Source organism: Phyllobates terribilis, unplaced genomic scaffold (genome assembly GCF_046119375.1).
Source record: "Phyllobates terribilis strain yellow unplaced genomic scaffold, ASM4611937v1 Scaffold_119__1_contigs__length_5224398, whole genome shotgun sequence".
NCBI classification, from domain to species: domain Eukaryota; kingdom Metazoa; phylum Chordata; class Amphibia; order Anura; family Dendrobatidae; genus Phyllobates; species Phyllobates terribilis.
Window position 1 is genome coordinate 2,344,780 of NW_027362879.1, and position 21,852 is coordinate 2,366,631.

Sequence of the window (21,852 nt, forward strand, 5' to 3'; positions counted from 1 at the left end):
CGCACGCTGAGCGCACTACAACCAGACGTGGCTGAAGTACACACTGCAGGATGAGCTGCGCTCACACACACAGACCTTGCAGACAGCGGTGCACAGTACAGATGCAGAGCACTGTGCACTAGCGCTGCAAGACAAAAAAAAAATTCTCCATCTACTCCTATATAGTGTGTTTGGAACCAATTTAGCTGAATACGGATGGAACCACCACACTAATAGGAGAAATCATGAAAAATTATCAATTAGCAAAAAAGGACAATGTATGAGGCAGTGACGCTCGCTGAGCGCACTACAACCAGACGTGGCTGAAGCACACACTGCAGGGTGAGCTGCACTCACACACCAGACCTTGCAGACAGCGGTGAACAGCACAGAGAACTGTGCACTAGCGCTGCAAGGCACAACGATTTATAAAGTAGCTTGGGTAAAGCAGAATAGAGCAAATAGGTAGCTAAAACTGTCCCTCAGAACAATAGCGTCCTATCCCTAACTGAATTCACAGCAGAGTGAGCTCAAAATGGCGGCGGCGGCTTTTATTGTGCATCATGACATCATTTCAGCAGCCAATCACAGCCATGCCATTAGTCAACATGCCTAACAGGATGTGCCCACACTTCTTAGGATCCTCATTGGCTGAATAAAATGAAACTGGCTCATTGCATTATGGGAACTTCCGATTCCGGTATACGATATTCTAAAAGTATCGGAATTAAGTATCGGAATTCCGATACCGCGAATATCGGCTGATACCCGATATTTCAGTATCGGAATGCTCAACACTATTAAGGGCATGAAAATTCAAAGTTTGAAAATTGCAAAATTTTCAAAATTTTCGCCAAATTTCCGATTTTTTCACAAATAAACGTAAGTGATATCAAAGAAATTTTACCACTATCATGAAGTACAATATGTCACGAAAAAACAATCTCAGAATCAGGGGGATCCGTTGAAGCGTTCCAGAGTAATTACTTCATAAAGTGACAGTGGTCAGAATTGAAAAAATTGGCCCGGTCACGAAGGCAAAAACAGGCTCTGGCGCGAAGTGGTTAATGGATCAGACGATGCTTCAATGACACAGACATTTGTGGTAATTAAAACATTTATTATGTAAACACAGATATCAGCCTAGTTGAAAAATAACTAATTGAAAATTTGGTTAAGTTAATTTTTTTTTGTTTTTTTATTTTATGTTAAATTTAGAAATGAGGTATTTGTTATTTTGTCTGGGAAAGAGGAAGGCTTTGTGAAGAGTGTGTAACCTTTTCCACAAACAAAAATAAGCTCACAACCCCCGTCAAGGATCCTCATTGTCTCGCGAGTCCCTAACTAATGTTTCTAAGCAATTTTGAAACAAAGCCAATTAAAAAAAACCTTTACCTACAATTCTATCTAATGTTGACATTATTTGTTTCACTCTATTTGCCATGGGACACTACATTCTGGTGACATAAAATAATCACAAAATATATTCCTGACTCGAAGGCCAGAGGGACCAGGTTGTGGACCACGCTGAATAACGTGTGGTAATAGCACGCTGAACATTCTCACATCCTCAACATCATCCAAGGATGATTCATATGTTCGTTATGTAAGAGGATGCTTGCCTTTATGGCTGCCTTGACATTGGCAGGATGCCTTTGTATAGCACTGTCAAATATACGCCACTTAGAGGTTAACAATCCAAAATCACGCTCAACAAAACAACAGGCTTTCGTCAATCGCATGATAAAAATGCGCCTCTGTGTCTCCAAACTCTCCACGCAAACTGCCTCAAAACATGGCTTGAGAGCACAAAACCCTCATCAGCAACCATAATAAATGGTGCAGGTGGACCAGAGGCTCCTGGAAGTGCACATGGCTGGGGAAGGTTGGCATTCGTTTCAGCAAGCCGCCTTGCAAATCTGGAGGAGCGAATAATACGAGCATCTGTCAGCAAAAGCCAGCAGCACTGCTGAGAAAAAAATGTAATTTATTAAAGAATCATGAGCCTGAGTTTGGCGGCTTCTTGACACGAATGTGCTTCCCATCTAGTGCATCTATACAATTGGGAAACTGTGCTGCTTCCATGAACCCCTGGGCAATCCTCACCCAGTCATGTGCTGTTGGCTGAGGCATCAACCGGCTCTTCAGCTTGTCCCAAATAATATCACAGGTTGTCCGCACAATCTGTGAAATTGTCGAAGTGCCAAGGAGGAACTGGAAATGGGGGGAACTAAAGGAATTGCCAGTAGCCAGGAATCTGAAATTACTAATAAATACATTTTAAAAACCAAATTCAGACATAATGACCAAAAGATTTCAGTTCACAAATAAGCAATGTACACTGATTGGGTTATAAAATGGGGAATATAGTGAAAACATATTATAGGCAGAAAATGTAATCCCCAAAAATTCACATCCAACCATATTCAATACATGGCCAGTGTTTGGGCAGAACAGAAACCACAACTATGAAGGAAGCACACAGGTGTGACATATACTGGAGAGCTGCCAAATGATGGATAACACATGTGGGGGAGGGGAATGGCCTTAGCTTCGCTATCATTTCACATATGCAAATAATTGTGGTTGCATTTGTAAACTTTAACCTTGGAGATTAATAAAACATGGGCAGCATTAATGTAACATACCTGGCGGCATCCTTGCATTGTGGTCCATCTCCCACTGTGCAAGAGCGCGCACTTGATCTCCAGTCCAGAATGTCTCTCTGGCTTCCCTCCATGCTGTCTGTTTGTGTCTGTTTCTGCTGCTTAAGGGCGGCGCCCGATCACTTCCTGCTTTTTGTACCTGCTGTGGGTCACACCCCTTGAGCGTCCTCAGCCTATTGCTGTCTGTCACCTGGTATTTAACCAGCTGCTCCAATCAATCCCTGCCTGAGCATTGTGTTTCATTTAGTGTGCTCTTGCACTCTGAATGTGCCAGGTCCGTTCTGTGTTCTCTTGTCTGCCTATCCTGCAGGCTGTATTTCCAGGCCTGTCTGAACACGCTCCTAGCCTGTTCCTCTCGCCCTCTAGGGGCTGCATTCCTAGACCCGCTCCTGTATCTAGTCTGTCCTGTCTGAACACGCTCCTAGCCTGTTCCTCCTGCCTTCTAGGGGCCGATTACCTAGACCCGCTCCTGTATCTTGCCTGTCCTGTCTGAACACGCTCCTAGCCTGTTCCTCCCGCCTTCTAGGGGCTGCTACCTAGACCCGCTCCTGTATCTTGCTACTGTGTCTGTTCTTGTCTGTATACTCTTCTAGCCTGTTTTCCCGTGTTTCTCTATGTCCGTACCTTTCCTTTTTCTGCAGAGTCTGAACTCGTACCTTACTCCTGCTTATTGTCTCTGTACTCCCGTTTGTGAGTTTGTGGTCCACTCGCTACTTCACTGCAAGTACCCTGTGGGTATCTGGCTCTGCCTTTCCCTTCCTGTCTGTTCCGTGTGAACAGAGTCCTGTCCCCCCTGCTCTGCCTTGCTCACCGCTCCGGCGGTTCTAGCCTGCTCTGCCTTGCTCACCGCTCCGGCGGTTCTAGCCTGCTCTGCCTTGCTCACCGCTCCGGCGGTTCTAGCCTGCTCTGCCTTGCTCACCGCTCCGGCGGTTCTAGCCTGCTCTGCCTTGCTCACCGCTCCGGCGGTTCTAGCCTGCACTGCCTTGCTCACCGCTCCGGCGGTTCTAGCCTGCTCTGCCTTGCTCACCGCTCTGGCAGTTCTAGCCTGCTCTGCCTTGCTTACCGCTCCGGCGGTTCTAGCCTGCTCTGCCTTGCTCACCGCTCCGGCGGTTCTAGCCTGCTCTGCCTTGCTCACCGCTCCGGCGGTTCTAGCCTGCTCTGCCTTGCTCACCGCTCCGGCGGTTCTAGCCTGCTCTGCCTTGCTCACCACTCCGGCGGTTCTAGCCTGCTCTGCCTTGCTCACCGCTCCGGCAGTTCTAGCCTGCTCTGCCTTGCTCACCGCTCCGGCGGTTCTAGCCTGCTCTGCCTTGCTCACTGCTCCGGCAGTCTCGCTCCGCTCTGACTCCTTTGCTCACTGCTCCGGCAGTCTCGCTCCGCTCTGACTCCTTTGCTCACTGCTCCGGCAGTCTCGCTCCGCTCTGACTCCTTAGCTCACTGCTCCGGCAGTCTCGCTCCGCTCTGACTCCTTTGCTCACTGCTCCGGCAGTCTCGCTCCGCTCTGACTCCTTTGCTCACTGCTCCGGCAGTCTCGTTCTGCTCTGACTGCTTTGCTCACTGCCCCGGCAGTCTCGCTCTGCTCTGTCTCCTTGCTCACTGCTCCGGCAGTCTCGCTCAGCTCTGACCTCTTGCTCACTGCTCCAGGCGGCCTCGTCCTGCTCTACTCTTGCTCACCGCTCCAGGCGGTCTCATCCTGCCCTGCTCTCGCTCACCTCTCTGGGCGGCCTCACTCTGCTGTGTTTGTCCGCCACATCTGTGGTTCTGTTCCTGAGTCCCAGTGTGTACTGGGTCCTATCCCGCCTGTGTTCCTACCTGCTAGTGCCTCCCTGTCTGCACTCTAGCCGTGCTTGCCTGTACCCCCCTGCCTGCATACCCGCCTGCCTGCATACCAGTCGTGCCTGCCTATACCCACCAGTCTGTTCCTGTATTCCCCTGTGTGGGTCAACAGCCGTGTCCGGGGTCTGTCCTGGAGTAGCACCTGGTCCCTCTGCTCGGTTCCTCCTTGGTGCACTGGCGTCGTATGCTGTCGTGCGACCCTGGTCGGATCGGGTGAATACCTAGTTACGCCCCTCCAGGCATTCACTCTCCGGCACGGTCCAGTGGAATCACACGCACACGCCGCTCAGCCCGGGCGTGTGCATTACAATTAATAAATAATGTTCACTGGCAAACATAGTTAAGGGGTTATCAAAAAATGAGTGAGGAAGAAACTTACCTCGGTTACTAGCAAACGCTCCTCTGGAGAAATGCTTAGTCTCATGCAGGTGTCTTGTCTAAGTATGAAAGGACACAAATCCTCCAGACGTTTGTCCAAACAACACATGGACAGGCGACAGAAAGCCACAAACTTTGCTGTATATTTGCGAAGTTTATTTTCCAATGTATGAAAATGTCCATATGCCCCACGTTGCAAGAGGAGAGGGTGAACCCATAGTGTTTGGGACGCCGTGGTTCTTCACCAAGAATATGACGCAGAACCACAAAGCGACGGGACAGAAGCCAGTCCAACCACAACAACGCCTCATTGGAAACAGACATATCTGTCAAACCACAGAACTACTAACACACGAGCCAAAGCATAAATGTGTGAGCTAATGGTGCTTTTAAGGATTTTAGTACCTAATTACTAAATTGGCACACCTTTTCCATATCAAACCATTTAATTATAGATAAAATTATCATTTTTGAAACAAATTGTAACTTCCAGTACATATTCACACGGAAAGCACACGGATGATAAACATGGACAGCACACGGATGCAACACGTAACACGGATAGCTCCGGTACTGGAAAAAAATGGAGATGTGAAACCGACCTAAAGATTTTGTATCCACTTGAGAAGTTTGTGCAAACGCTAAAGTCTGTCATAAGCGGCCGGCCGGTGTATTAGCCCCATTGCCAATTCCAGAACGACAGTGGACTCATCTGTCCATGGATTTCATCATGGATTTGCCTCTGTCTGGTGGGAAGACTGTTATTTGGGTGGTTGACCGATTCAGTAAACGGGCTCATTTTGTTCCTTTGTCAGGGTTACCTGATGGGAGACACTCTCCAGGTTGTTTAATTGTCATGTGGTGAGGTTACATGGAATTCCTCATAACATTGTGTCTGATAGGGGAGAGCAATTTGTCTCCAAATTCTGGAGAGCGTTTTGTAATAAGCTGGGGATTGACTTGTCATGTTCCTGTGCCTACCACCCTGAAACCAATGGTCAGGCAGGAAGGATAAATCAATCTTTGGAACAAATTTTAAGGTGTTTTGTTGCGCCTCAGCAGAAGGACTGGTCTTCATTCTTACCTCTTGCTGATTTCACCTTTAATAGTCAGATCAATCAGTCCACTGGAACCTCACTTTTTTGGTAATTATGGTTTTCATCCCCATTTTGGTGAATTTCCTAAGATAAGTTCTGAATGTCCTGGAGTGGAGATCGCCATACATTAACATGGGGGATGTTACATATTTACATAGGTTGAAAAAAGATCATATAATTGTCCCCATATATTGCTCCATACAGAATAATGGGCCCCATATAATGCTCCATACAGAATAATGGACTCTATATATTGCTCATACTGAATAATGGACCCCATATAATGCTCCATACAGAATAATGGACCCAATATAATGCTCCATACAGAATAATGGACCCCATATATTGCTCTATACAGAATAATGGGCCCTATATAATGCTCCATACAGAATAGTGGGCCCTATATAATGCTCCATACAGAATAATGGGCCTCATATATTGCTCCATACAGAAAAATAGGCCTCATATATTGCTCCATACAGAATAATGGGCCTCGTATAATGCTGCATACAGAATATTGGGCCTCATATAATGCTCCATACAGAATAATGGACCCCATATAATGCTCCATACAGAATAATGGACCCCATATATTGCTCCATACAGAATAATGGACCCCAAATAATACTCCATACAGAATAATGGGCCCTATATAATGCTCCATACAGAATAATGGACCCTATGTATTGCTCCATACAGAATAGTGGGCCCCATATAATGCTCCATACAGATTAATGGACCCCCATATATTGCTCCATACAGAATAATGAGCCCCATGTAATGCTCCATAAAAAATAATGGGCCCCATATAATGCTCCATACAGAAAAATGGGCCTCATATATTGCTCCATACAGAATAATGGGCCCCATATATTGCTCCATACAGAATAGTTGGCCCCATATAATGCTCCATACAGAATAATGGACACCATATATTGCTCCATACAGAATAGTGGACCCCATATAATGCTTCATACAGATTAGTGGACGCCATATAATGCTCCATACAGAATAATGGACCCCATATAATGCTCCATACAGAATAATGGACCCCATATAATGCTCCATACAGAATAATGGACCCCATATATTGCTCCATACAGAATAATGGGCCTCATATAACGCTGCATACAGAATAATGGACCCCATATAGTGCTCCAAACAGAGTAATGGACCCCATAAAATGCTCCATAGAGAATAATGGGCCCAATATAATGCTCCATACAGAATAATGGGCCTCATATATTGCTCCATACAGAATAATGGGCCTCATATAGCGCTCCATACAGAATAATGGACCCCATATAATGCTCAATACAGAATAATGGGCCCCATATAATGCTCCATGCAGAATAATGGACCCTATATATTGCTCCATACAGAATAATGGACCCCATCTAATGCTCCATACAGAATAATGGACCCCATATAAGGCTCCATACAGAATAATGGACCCCATATATTGCTCCATACAGAATAATGGGCCCTACATATTTCTCCATGCAGGGTAACGGACCCCATATAATGCTCCATACAAAATAATGGGCCCCATATAATGCTCCATACAGAATAATGGACCCATATATTGCTCCATACAGAATAATGGACCACACATGATACTCCATACAGAATAATGGGCCCCATATAATGCTCCATACAGAATAATGGACCCTATATATTGCACTATACAGAATAGTGGGCCCCATATAATGCTCCATACAGATTAATGGACCCCCATATATTGCTCCATACAGAATAATGACCCCATATATTGCTCCATACAGAGAAACGGACCCCATATAATGCTCCATACAAAATAATGGGCCCTATATAATGCTCCATACAGAATAATGGGCCCCATATATTGCTCCATACCGAATAGTGGGCCCCATATAATGCTCCATACAGAATAATGGACCCCATATATTGCTCCATACAGAATAGTGGACCCCATATAGTGCTCCATACAGATTAGTGGATGCCACATAATGCTCCATACAGAATAATGGACCCCATATAATGCTCCATACAGAATAATGGGCCTCATATAACTCTGCACACAGATTGATGGACCCCATATTGTGCTCCATACAGAGTAATGGACCCCATATAATGATCCATACAGAATAATGGGCCTCATATATTGCTCCATAGAGAATAATGGGCCTCATATAGCGCTCCATACAGAATAATGGACACCATATAATGCTCCATACATAATAATGGGCCCCATATAATGCTCCATACAGAATAAAGGGCCTCATATAGCGCTCCATACAGAATAATGGGCCCCATATAATGCTCCATACAGAATAATGAACCCCATATATTGCTCCATACAGAATAATGGGTCTCATATAATGCTCCATACAGAATAATGGGCCACATATAATGTTCCATACAGAATAATGGACCCCATATATTTCTCCATACAGAATAATGGGTCTCATATAATGCTCCATACAGAATAATGGGCCCCATATAATGTTCCATACAGAATAATGAACCCCATATATTTCTTCATACAGAATAATTGACCCCATATATTGCTCCATACAGAATAGTGGGCCCAATATAATGCTCCATACAGAATAGTGGGCCCCATATATTGCTCCATACAGAATAATGGACCCCATATATTTCTCCATACAGGATAATGGGCCTCATATAATGCTGCATACACAATAGTGGGCCTCATATAATGCTCCATACAGAATAATGGATCCCAAATAATGCTCCATACAGAATAATGAACCCCATATATTGCTCCATACAGAATAATAGGCCTCATATAATGCTCCATAGAGAATAATGGACCCCATATATTTCTCCATACAGAATAATTGACCTCATATAATGCTCCATACAGAATAATGAATCCCATATAATGATCCATACAGAATAATGGACCCCATATATTACTCCAAAGAGAATAATGGACCCCATATAATACTCCATACAGAATAGTGGGCCCTATATAATGCTCTATACAGAATAATGGGACTCATATATTGCTCCATACAGAATAATGGGCCTCATATATTGCTCCATACAGAATAATGGGCCTCGTATAATGCTGCATACAGAATAGTGGGCCTCATATAATGCTCCAAACAGAATAATGGACCCCATATAATGCTCCATACAGAATAATGGACCCCATATATTGCTCCATACAGCATAATGGACCCCATATAATGCTCAATACAGAATAATGGGCCCCATATAATGCTCCATGCAGAATAATGGACCCTATATATTGCTCCATACAGAATAATGGACCCCATATAATGCTCCATACAGAATAATGGACCCCATATAATGCTCCATACAGAATAATGGACCCCATATATTGCTCCATACAGAATAATGGGCCCTATATATTGCTCCATACAGAGTAACGGACCCCATATAATGCTCCATACAAAATAATGGGCCCCATATAATGCTCCATACAGAATAATGGACCCCATATATTGCTCCATACAGAATAATGGACCCCAAATAATACTCCATACAGAATAATGGGCCCTATATAATGCTCCATACAGAATAATGGACCCTATGTATTGCTCCATACAGAATAGTGGGCCCCATGTAATGCTCCATACAGATTAATGGACCCCATATATTGCTCCATACAGAATAATGGGCCCTATATATTGCTCCATACAGAGTAACGGACCCCATATAATGCTCCATACAAAATAATGGGCCCCATATAATGCTCCATACAGAATAATGGACCCCATATATTGCTCCATACAGAATAATGGACCCCAAATAATACTCCATACAGAATAATGGGCCCTATATAATGCTCCATACAGAATAATGGACCCTATGTATTGCTCCATACAGAATAGTGGGCCCCATGTAATGCTCCATACAGATTAATGGACCCCCATATATTGCTCCATACAGAATAATGACCCCATATATTGCTCCATACAGAGTAACGGACCCCATATAATGCTCCATACAAAATAATTGGCCCCATATAATGCTCCATACAGAAAAATGGGCCTCATATATTGCTGCATACAGAATAATGGGCCCCATATATTGCTCCATACAGAATAATGGGCCCCATATATTGCTCCATACAGAATAGTGGGCCCCATATAATGCTCCATACAGAATAATGGACCCCATATATTGCTCCATACAGAATAGTGGACCCCATATAATGCTCCATACAGATTAGTGGACGCCATATAATGCTCCATACAGAATAATGGATGCCATATAATGCTCCATACAGAATAATGGGCCTCATATAACTCTGCATACAGAATAATGGACCCCATATAGTGCTCCATACAGAGGAATGGACCCCATATAGTGCTCCATACAAAATAATGGGCCCCATATAATGATCCATACAGAATAATGGGCCTCATATATTGCTCCATACAGAATAATGGGCCCCATATAATGCTCCACACAGAATAATGAACCCCATATATTGCTCCATACAGAATAATGAGTCTCATATAATGCTGCATACAGAATAATGGGCCACACATAATGTTCCATACAGAATAATGGACCCCATATATTGCTCCATACAGAATATGGGTCTCATATAATGCTCCATACAGAATAATGGGCCACATATAATGTTCCATACAGAATAATGGACCCCATATATTTCTCCATACAGAATAATTGACCTCATATAATGCTCCATACAGAATAATGAATCCCATATAATGATCCATACAGAATAATGGACCCCATATATTGCTCCAAAGAGAATAATGGACCCCATATAATACTCCATACAGAATAGTGGGCCCTATATAATGCTCTATACAGAATAATGGGACTCATATATTGCTCCATACAGAATAATGGGCCTCATATATTGCTCCATACAGAATAATGGGCCTCGTATAATGCTGCATACAGAATAGTGGGCCTCATATAATGCTCCAAACAGAATAATGGACCCCATATAATGCTCCATACAGAATAATGGACCCCATATATTGCTCCATACAGCATAATGGACCCCATATAATGCTCAATACAGAATAATGGGCCCCATATAATGCTCCATGCAGAATAATGGACCCTATATATTGCTCCATACAGAATAATGGACCCCATATAATGCTCCATACAGAATAATGGACCCCATATAATGCTCCATACAGAATAATGGACCCCATATATTGCTCCATACAGAATAATGGGCCCTATATATTGCTCCATACAGAGTAACGGACCCCATATAATGCTCCATACAAAATAATGGGCCCCATATAATGCTCCATACAGAATAATGGACCCCATATATTGCTCCATACAGAATAATGGACCCCAAATAATACTCCATACAGAATAATGGGCCCTATATAATGCTCCATACAGAATAATGGACCCTATGTATTGCTCCATACAGAATAGTGGGCCCCATGTAATGCTCCATACAGATTAATGGACCCCATATATTGCTCCATACAGAATAATGGGCCCTATATATTGCTCCATACAGAGTAACGGACCCCATATAATGCTCCATACAAAATAATGGGCCCCATATAATGCTCCATACAGAATAATGGACCCCATATATTGCTCCATACAGAATAATGGACCCCAAATAATACTCCATACAGAATAATGGGCCCTATATAATGCTCCATACAGAATAATGGACCCTATGTATTGCTCCATACAGAATAGTGGGCCCCATGTAATGCTCCATACAGATTAATGGACCCCCATATATTGCTCCATACAGAATAATGACCCCATATATTGCTCCATACAGAGTAACGGACCCCATATAATGCTCCATACAAAATAATTGGCCCCATATAATGCTCCATACAGAAAAATGGGCCTCATATATTGCTGCATACAGAATAATGGGCCCCATATATTGCTCCATACAGAATAATGGGCCCCATATATTGCTCCATACAGAATAGTGGGCCCCATATAATGCTCCATACAGAATAATGGACCCCATATATTGCTCCATACAGAATAGTGGACCCCATATAATGCTCCATACAGATTAGTGGACGCCATATAATGCTCCATACAGAATAATGGATGCCATATAATGCTCCATACAGAATAATGGGCCTCATATAACTCTGCATACAGAATAATGGACCCCATATAGTGCTCCATACAGAGGAATGGACCCCATATAGTGCTCCATACAAAATAATGGGCCCCATATAATGATCCATACAGAATAATGGGCCTCATATATTGCTCCATACAGAATAATGGGCCCCATATAATGCTCCACACAGAATAATGAACCCCATATATTGCTCCATACAGAATAATGAGTCTCATATAATGCTGCATACAGAATAATGGGCCACACATAATGTTCCATACAGAATAATGGACCCCATATATTGCTCCATACAGAATATGGGTCTCATATAATGCTCCATACAGAATAATGGGCCACATATAATGTTCCATACAGAATAATGGACCCCATATATTTCTCCATACAGAATAATTGACCTCATATAATGCTCCATACAGAATAATGAATCCCATATAATGATCCATACAGAATAATGGACCCCATATATTGCTCCAAAGAGAATAATGGACCCCATATAATACTCCATACAGAATAGTGGGCCCTATATAATGCTCTATACAGAATAATGGGACTCATATATTGCTCCATACAGAATAATGGGCCTCATATATTGCTCCATACAGAATAATGGGCTTCGTATAATGCTGCATACAGAATAGTGGGCCTCATATAATGCTCCAAACAGAATAATGGACCCCATATAATGCTCCATACAGAATAATGGACCCCATATATTGCTCCATACAGCATAATGGACCCCATATAATGCTCAATACAGAATAATGGGCCCCATATAATGCTCCATGCAGAATAATGGACCCTATATATTGCTCCATACAGAATAATGGACCCCATATAATGCTCCATACAGAATAATGAACCCCATATAATGCTCCATACAGAATAATGGACCCCATATATTGCTCCATACAGAATAATGGGCCCTATATATTGCTCCATACAGAGTAACGGACCCCATATAATGCTCCATACAAAATAATGGGCCCCATATAATGCTCCATACAGAATAATGGACCCCATATATTGCTCCATACAGAATAATGGACCCCAAATAATACTCCATACAGAATAATGGGCCCTATATAATGCTCCATACAGAATAATGGACCCTATGTATTGCTCCATACAGAATAGTGGGCCCCATGTAATGCTCCATACAGATTAATGGACCCCCATATATTGCTCCATACAGAATAATGACCCCATATATTGCTCCATACAGAGTAACGGACCCCATATAATGCTCCATACAAAATAATTGGCCCCATATAATGCTCCATACAGAAAAATGGGCCTCATATATTGCTGCATACAGAATAATGGGCCCCATATATTGCTCCATACAGAATTATGGGCCCCATATATTGCTCCATACAGAATAGTGGGCCCCATGTAATGCTCCATACAGAATAATGGACCCCATATATTGCTCCATACAGAATAGTGGACCCCATATAATGCTCCATACAGATTAGTGGACGCCATATAATGCTCCATACAGAATAATGGATGCCATATAATGCTCCATACAGAATAATGGGCCTCATATAACTCTGCATACAGAATAATGGACCCCATATAGTGCTCCATACAGAGGAATGAACCCCATATAGTGCTCCATAAAAAATAATGGGCCCCATATAATGATCCATACAGAATAATGGGCCTCATATATTGCTCCATACAGAATAATGGGCCCCATATAATGCTCCACACAGAATAATGAACCCCATATATTGCTCCATACAGAATAATGAGTCTCATATAATGCTACATACAGAATAATGGGCCACACATAATGTTCCATACAGAATAATGGACCCCATATATTGCTCCATACAGAATATGGGTCTCATATAATGCTCCATACAGAATAATGGGCCACATATAATGTTCCATACAGAATAATGGACCCCATATATTTCTCCATACAGAATAATTGACCCCATATATTGCTCCATACAGAATAGTGGGCCCAGTATAATGCTCCATACAGAATAATGGACCCCATATATTGCTCCATACAGGATAATGGGCATCATATAATGTTGCATACACAATAGTGGGCCTCATATAATGCTCCATACAGAATAATGGACCCCATAAAATGCTCCATACAGAATAATGGACCCCAAATAATACCCTATACAGAATAATGGGCCCTATATAGTGCTCCATACAGAATAATGAACCCCATATATTGCTCCATACAGAATAATGGGCCTCATATAATGCTCCATAGAGAATAATGGACCCCATATATTTCTCCATACAGAATAATTGACCTCATATAATGCTCCATACAGAATAATGAACCCCACATAATGCTCCATACAGAATAATGGACCCCATATATTGCTCCAAATAGAATAATGGACCCCATATAATACTCCATACAGAATAGTGGGCCATATATAATGCTCTATACAGAATAATGGGCCTCATATAATGCTCCATACAGAATAATGGGCCTTATATATTGCTCCATACAGAATAATGGGCCTCGTATAATGCTGCATACAAAATAGTGGGCCTCAAATAATGCTCCATACAGAATAATGGACCCCATATAATGCTCCATACAGAATAATGGACCCCATATATTGCTCCATACAGAATAATGGACCCCAAATAATACTCCATACAGAATAATGGGTCCAATATAATGCTCCATACAGAATAATTGACCTCATATAATGCTCCATACAGAATAATGAACCCCATATAATGCTCCATACAGAATAATGGACCCCATATATTGCTCCAAAGAGAATAATGGACCCCATATAATACTCCATACAGAATAGTGGGCCCTATATAATGCTCTATACAGAATAATGGACCCCATATATTGCTCCATACAGAATAATGGACCCCAAATAATACTCCATACAGAATAATGGGCCCTATATAATGCTCCATACAGAATAAGTGACCTGATATAATGCTCCATACAGAATAATGGACCCCATATAATGCTCCATACAGAATAATGGACCCCATATATTGCTCCAAACAGAATAATGGACCCCATATATTGCTCCATACAGAATAATAGGCCTCGTAAAATGCTGCATACAGAATAGTGGGCCTCATATAATGCTCCATACAGAATAATGGACCCCATATATTGCTCCATACAGAATAATGGACCCCAAATAATACTCCATACAGAATAATGGGCCCTATATAATGCTCCATACAGAATAAGTGACCTGATATAATGCTCCATACAGAATAATGGACCCCATATAATGCTCCATACAGAATAATGGACCCCATATATTGCTCCATACAGAATAATGGACCCCAAATGATACCCCATACAGAATAATGGGCCCTATATAGTGCTCCATACAGAATAATGAACCCCATATATTGCTCCATACAGAATAATGGGCCTCATATAATGCTCCATAGAGAATAATGGACCCCATATATTTCTCCATACAGAATAATTGACCTCATATAATGCTCCATACAGAATAATGAACCCCATATAATGCTCCATACAGAATAATGGACTCCAAATAACACCTCATACAGAATAATGGGCCCTATATAGTGCTCCATACAGAATAATGAACCCCATATATTGCTCCATACAGAATAATGGGCCTCATATAATGCTCCATAGAGAATAATGGACCCCATATATTTCTCCATACAGAATAATTGACCTCATATAATGCTCCATACAGCATAATGAACCCCATGTAATGCTCCATACAGAATAATGGACCCCATATATTGCTCCAAACAGAATATTGGACCCCATATAATACTCCACACAGAAGAGTGGGCAATATATAATGCTCTATACAGAATAATGCGCCGCATATATTGCTCCATACAGATTAATAGGCCACATATATTGCTCCATACAGAATAATGGGCCTCATATAATGCTGCATAGAGAATAGTGGGCCTCATATAATGCTCCATACAGAAAAATAGACCCCATATAATGCTCCATACAGAATAATGGACCCCATATATTGCTCCATACAGAATAATGGACCCCAAATAATACTCCATACAGAATAATGGGCATTATATAATGCTCCATACAGAATAATGGGCCACATGTAATGCTCCATACAGAAAAATGGGCCCAATATAATGCTTCATACTGAATAATGGGCTCTATATAGTGCTCCATACAGAATAATGGACCCCATATATTGCTCCATACAGAATAATGGGCCTCATATATTGCTCCATACAGAATAATGGGCCTCATATAACTGCATACAGAATAATGGACCCAATATAGTGCTCCATACAGAGTAATGGACCCCATATAATGCTCCATACAGAATAATGGGCCCCATATAATGCTCCATACAGAATAATGGACTCCATATAATGCTCCATACAGAATAATGGACCCCATATATTGCTCAATATAGAATAATGGGTCCTATATATTGCTCCATACAGAGTAACGGACCCCATGTAATGCTCCATACAAAATAATGGACCCCATATAATGCTCCATACAGAATAATGGACCCCATATATTGCTCCATACAGAATATTGGACCCCAAATAATACTCCATACAGAATAATGGGCCCTATATAATGCTCCATACAGAATAATGGACCCTATGTATTGCTCCATACAGAATAGTGGGCCCCATATAATGCTCCATACAGATTAATGGACCCCCATATATTGCTCCATACAGAATAATGACCCCATATATTGCTCCATACAGAGTAACGGACCCCATATAATGCTCCATACAAAATAATGGGCCCCATATAATGCTCCATACAGAAAAATGGGCCACATATATTGCTCCATACAGAATAATGGGCCCCATATATTGCTCCATACAGAATAATGGGCCCCATATATTGCTCCACACAGAATAGTGGGCCCCATATAATGCTCCATACAGAATAGTGGACCCCATATATTGCTCCATACAGAATAGTGGACCCCATATAATGCTCCATACAGATTAGTGGACACCATATAATGCTCCATACAGAATAATGGACCCCATATAATGCTCCATACAGAATAATGGGCCTCATATAACTCTGCATACAGAATAATGGACCCCATATAGTGCTCCATACAGAGTAATGGACCCCATATAATGCTCCATACAGAATAATGGGCCCCAAAAAATGATCCATACAGAATAATGGGCCTCAGATAGCGCTCCATACAGAATAATGGACCCCATATAATGCTCCATACAGAATAATGGGCCCCATATAATGCTCCATACAGAATAATGGGCCTCATATAGCGCTCCATACAGAAAAATGGGCCCCATATAATGCTCCATACAGAACAATGGACCCCATATATTGCTCCATACAGAATAATGGGTCTCATATAATGCTCCATACAGAATAATGAGCACAATATAATGTTCCATACAGAATAATGGACCCCATATATTTCTCCATACAGAATAATTGACCCCATACATTGCTCCATACAGAATAGCGGGCCCAATATAATGCTCCTTACAGAATAGTGGGCCCCATATATTACTCCATACAGAATAATGGACCCCATATATTGCTCCATACAGGATAATGGGCCTCATATAATGCTGCATACACAATAGTGGGCCTCATATAATGGTCCATACAGAATAATGGACCCCATATAATGCTCCATACAGAATAATGGACCCCATATATTGCTCCATACAGAATAATGGACCCCAAATAATACCCTATACAGAATAATGGGCCCTATATAGTGCTCCATACAGAATAATGAACCCCATATAATGCTCCATACAAAATAATGGGCGTCATATAATGCTCCATAGAGAATAATGGACCCCATATATTTCTCCATACAGAATAATTGACCTCATATAATGCTCCATACAGAATAATGAACCCCATATAATGCTCCATACAGATTAATGGACCCCATATATTGCTCCAAACAGAATAATGGACCCCATATAATACACCATACAGAATAGTGGGCCATATATAATGCTCTATACAGAATAATGGGCCTCATATATTGCTCCATACAGAATAATTGACCTCATATAATGCTCCATACAGAATAATGAACCCCATATAATGCTCCATACAGAATAATGAACCCCATATAATGCTCCATACAGAATAATGGACCCCATATATTGCTCCAAACAGAATAATGGACCCCATATACTACTCCATACAGAATAATGGGCCTCGTATAATGCTGCATACAGAATAGTGGGACTCATATAATGCTCCATACAGAATAATGGACCCCATATAATGCTCCATACAGAATAATGGACCCCATATATTGCTCCAAACAGAATAATGGACCCCATATAATACTCCATACAGAATAGTGGGCCATATATAATGCTCTATACAGAATAATGGGCCTCATATATTGCTCCATACAGAATAATGGGCCTCATATATTGCTCCATACAGAATAATGGTCCTCGTATAATGCTGCATACAGAATAGTGGGCCTCATATAATGCTCAATACAGAATAATGGACCCCATATAATGCTCCATACAGAATAATGGACCCCATATATTGCTCCATACAGAATAATGGACCCCAAATAATACTCCTTACAGAATAATGGGCCCTATATAATGCTCCATACACAATAAATGACCTCATATAATGCTCCATACAGAATAATGGACCCCATATAATGCTCCTTACAGAATAATGGACCCCATATATTGCTCCATACAGAATAATGGACCCCAAATAATACTCCATACAGAATAATAGGCCCTATATAATGCTCCATACAGAATAATTGACCTCATATAATGCTCCATACAGAATAATGAACCCCATATAATGCTCCATACAGAATAATGGACCCCATATATTGCTCCAAACAGAATAATGGACCCCATATATTGCTCCATACAGAATAATAGGCCTCGTATAATGCTGCATACAGAATAGTGGGCCTCATATAATGCTCCATACAGAATAATGGACCCCATATATTGCTCCATACAGAATAATGAACCCCAAATAATACTCCATACAGAATAATGGGCCCTATATAATGCTCCATACAGAATAAGTGACCTGATATATTGCTCCATACAGAATAATGAACCCCAAATAATACCCCATACAGAATAATGGGCCCTATATAGTGCTCCATACAGAATAATGAACCCCATATATTGCTCCATACAGAATAATGAACCCCATATAATGCTCCATACAGAATAATGGACCCCAAATAACACCTCATACAGAATAATGGCCCCTATATAGTGCTCCATACAGAATAATGAACCCCATATATTGCTCCATACAGAATAATGGGCCTCATATAATGCTCCATAGAGAATAATGGACCCCATATATTTCTCCATACAGAATAATTGACCTCATATAATGCTCCATACAGAATAATTAACCCCATGTAATGCTCCATACAGAATAATGGACCCCATATATTGCTCCAAACAGAATATTGGACCCCATATAATACTCCATACAGAATAGTGGGCAATATATAATGCTCTGTACAGAATAAAGGGCATCATATATTGCTACATACAGATTAATGGGCCTCATATATTGCTCCATACAGAATAATGGGCCTCATATAATACTGCATAGAGAATAGTGGGCCTCATATAATGCTCCATACAGAATAATAGACCCCATATAATGCTCCATACAGAATAATGGACCCCATATATTGCTCCATACAGAATAATGGACCCCAAATAATACTCCATACAGAATAATGGGCCCTATATAATGCTCCATACAGAATAATGGGCCACATATAATGCTCCATACAGAAAAATGGGCCCCATATTATGCTTCATACTGAATAATGGGCTCTATATAGTGCTCCATACAGAATAATGGACCCCATATATTGCTCCATACAGAATAATGGGCCTCATATATTGCTCCATACAGAATAATGGGCCTCACATAACTCTGCATACAGAATAATGGACCCTATATAGTGCTCCATACAGAGTAATGGACCCCATATAATGCTCCATACAGAATAATGGGCCCCATATAATGCTCCATACAGAATAATGGACCCCATATAATGCTCCATACAGAATAATGGACCCCATATATTGCTCAATACAGAATAATGGGCCCTATATATTGCTCCATACAGAGTAACGGACCCCATATAATGCTCCATACAAAATAATGGACCCCATATAATGCTCCATACAGAATAATGGACCCCATATATTGCTCAATACAGAATAATGGGCCCTATATATTGCTCCATACAGAATAGTGGGCCATATATAATGCTCTATACAGAATAATGGGCCTCATATATTGCTCCATACAGAATAATTGACCTCATATAATGCTCCATACAGAATAATGAACCCCATATAATGCTCCATACAGAATAATGAACCCCATATAATGCTCCATACAGAATAATGGACCCCATATAATGCTCCAAACTGAATAATGGACCCCATATATTGCTCCATACAGAATAATGGGCCTCGTATAATGCTGCATACAGAATAGTGGGCCTCATATAATGCTCCATACAGAATAATGGACCCCATATAATGCTCCATACAGAATAATGGACCCCATATATTGCTCCAAACAAAATAATGGACCCCATATAATACTCCATACAGAATAGTGGGCCATATATAATGCTCTATACAGAATAATGTTCCTCATATATTGCTCCATACAGAATAATGGGCCTCATATATTGCTCCATACAGAATAATGGGCCTCGTATAATGCTGCATATAGAATAGTGGGCATCATATAATGCTCAATACAGAATAATGGACCCCATGTAATGCTCCATACAGAATAATGGACCCCATATATTGCTCCATACAGAATAATGAGCCCTACATATTGCTCCATACAGGGTAATGGACCCCATATAATGCTCCATACAAAATAATGGGCCCCATATAATGCTCCATACAGAATAATGGACCCCATATATTGCTCCATACAGAATAATGGACCACAAATGATACTCCATACAGAATAATGGGCCCTATATAATGCTCCATACAGAATAATGGACCCTATATATTGCACTATACAGAATAGTGGGCACCATATAATGCTCCATACAGATTAATGGACCCCCATATATTGCTCCATACAGAATAATGACCCCATATATTGCTCCATACAGAGAAACGGACCCCATATAATGCTCCATACAAAATAATGGGCCCTATATAATGCTCCATACAGAAAAATGGGCCCCATATATTGCTCCATACCGAATAGTGGGCCCCATATAATGCTCCATACAGAATAATGGACCCCATATATTGCTCCATACAGAATAGTGGACCCCATATAATGCTCCTTACAGATTAGTGGACGCCACATAATGCTCCATACAGAATAATGGACCCCATATTATGCTCCATACAGAATAATGGGTCTCATATAAGTCTGGACACAGATTGATGGACCCCATATTGTGCTCCATACAGAGTAATGGACCCCATATATTTCTCCATACAGAATAATTGACCCCATACATTGCTCCATACAGAATAGTGGGCCCAATATAATGCTCCATACAGAATAGTGGGCCCCATATATTGCTCCATACAGAATAATGGACCCCATATATTGCCCCATACAGGATAATGGGCCTCATATAATGCTGCATACACAATAGTGGGTCTCATATAATGCTCCATACAGAATAATGGACCCCATATAATGCTCCATACAGAATAATGGACCCCATATATTGCTCCATACAGAATAATGGACCCCAAATAATACCCTATACAGAATAATGGGCCCTAT

At 41.3% G+C, this 21,852-nt stretch overlaps 1 pseudogene; it reads right to left on the reverse strand.

Moving 5' to 3' along the window:
• Window positions 1–1,541: 1,541 nt before the first annotated feature.
• On the reverse strand, window positions 1,542–5,167 carry LOC141201566 (uncharacterized; annotated as a pseudogene).
• Between the last annotated feature and the right edge of the window lie 16,685 nt (window positions 5,168–21,852).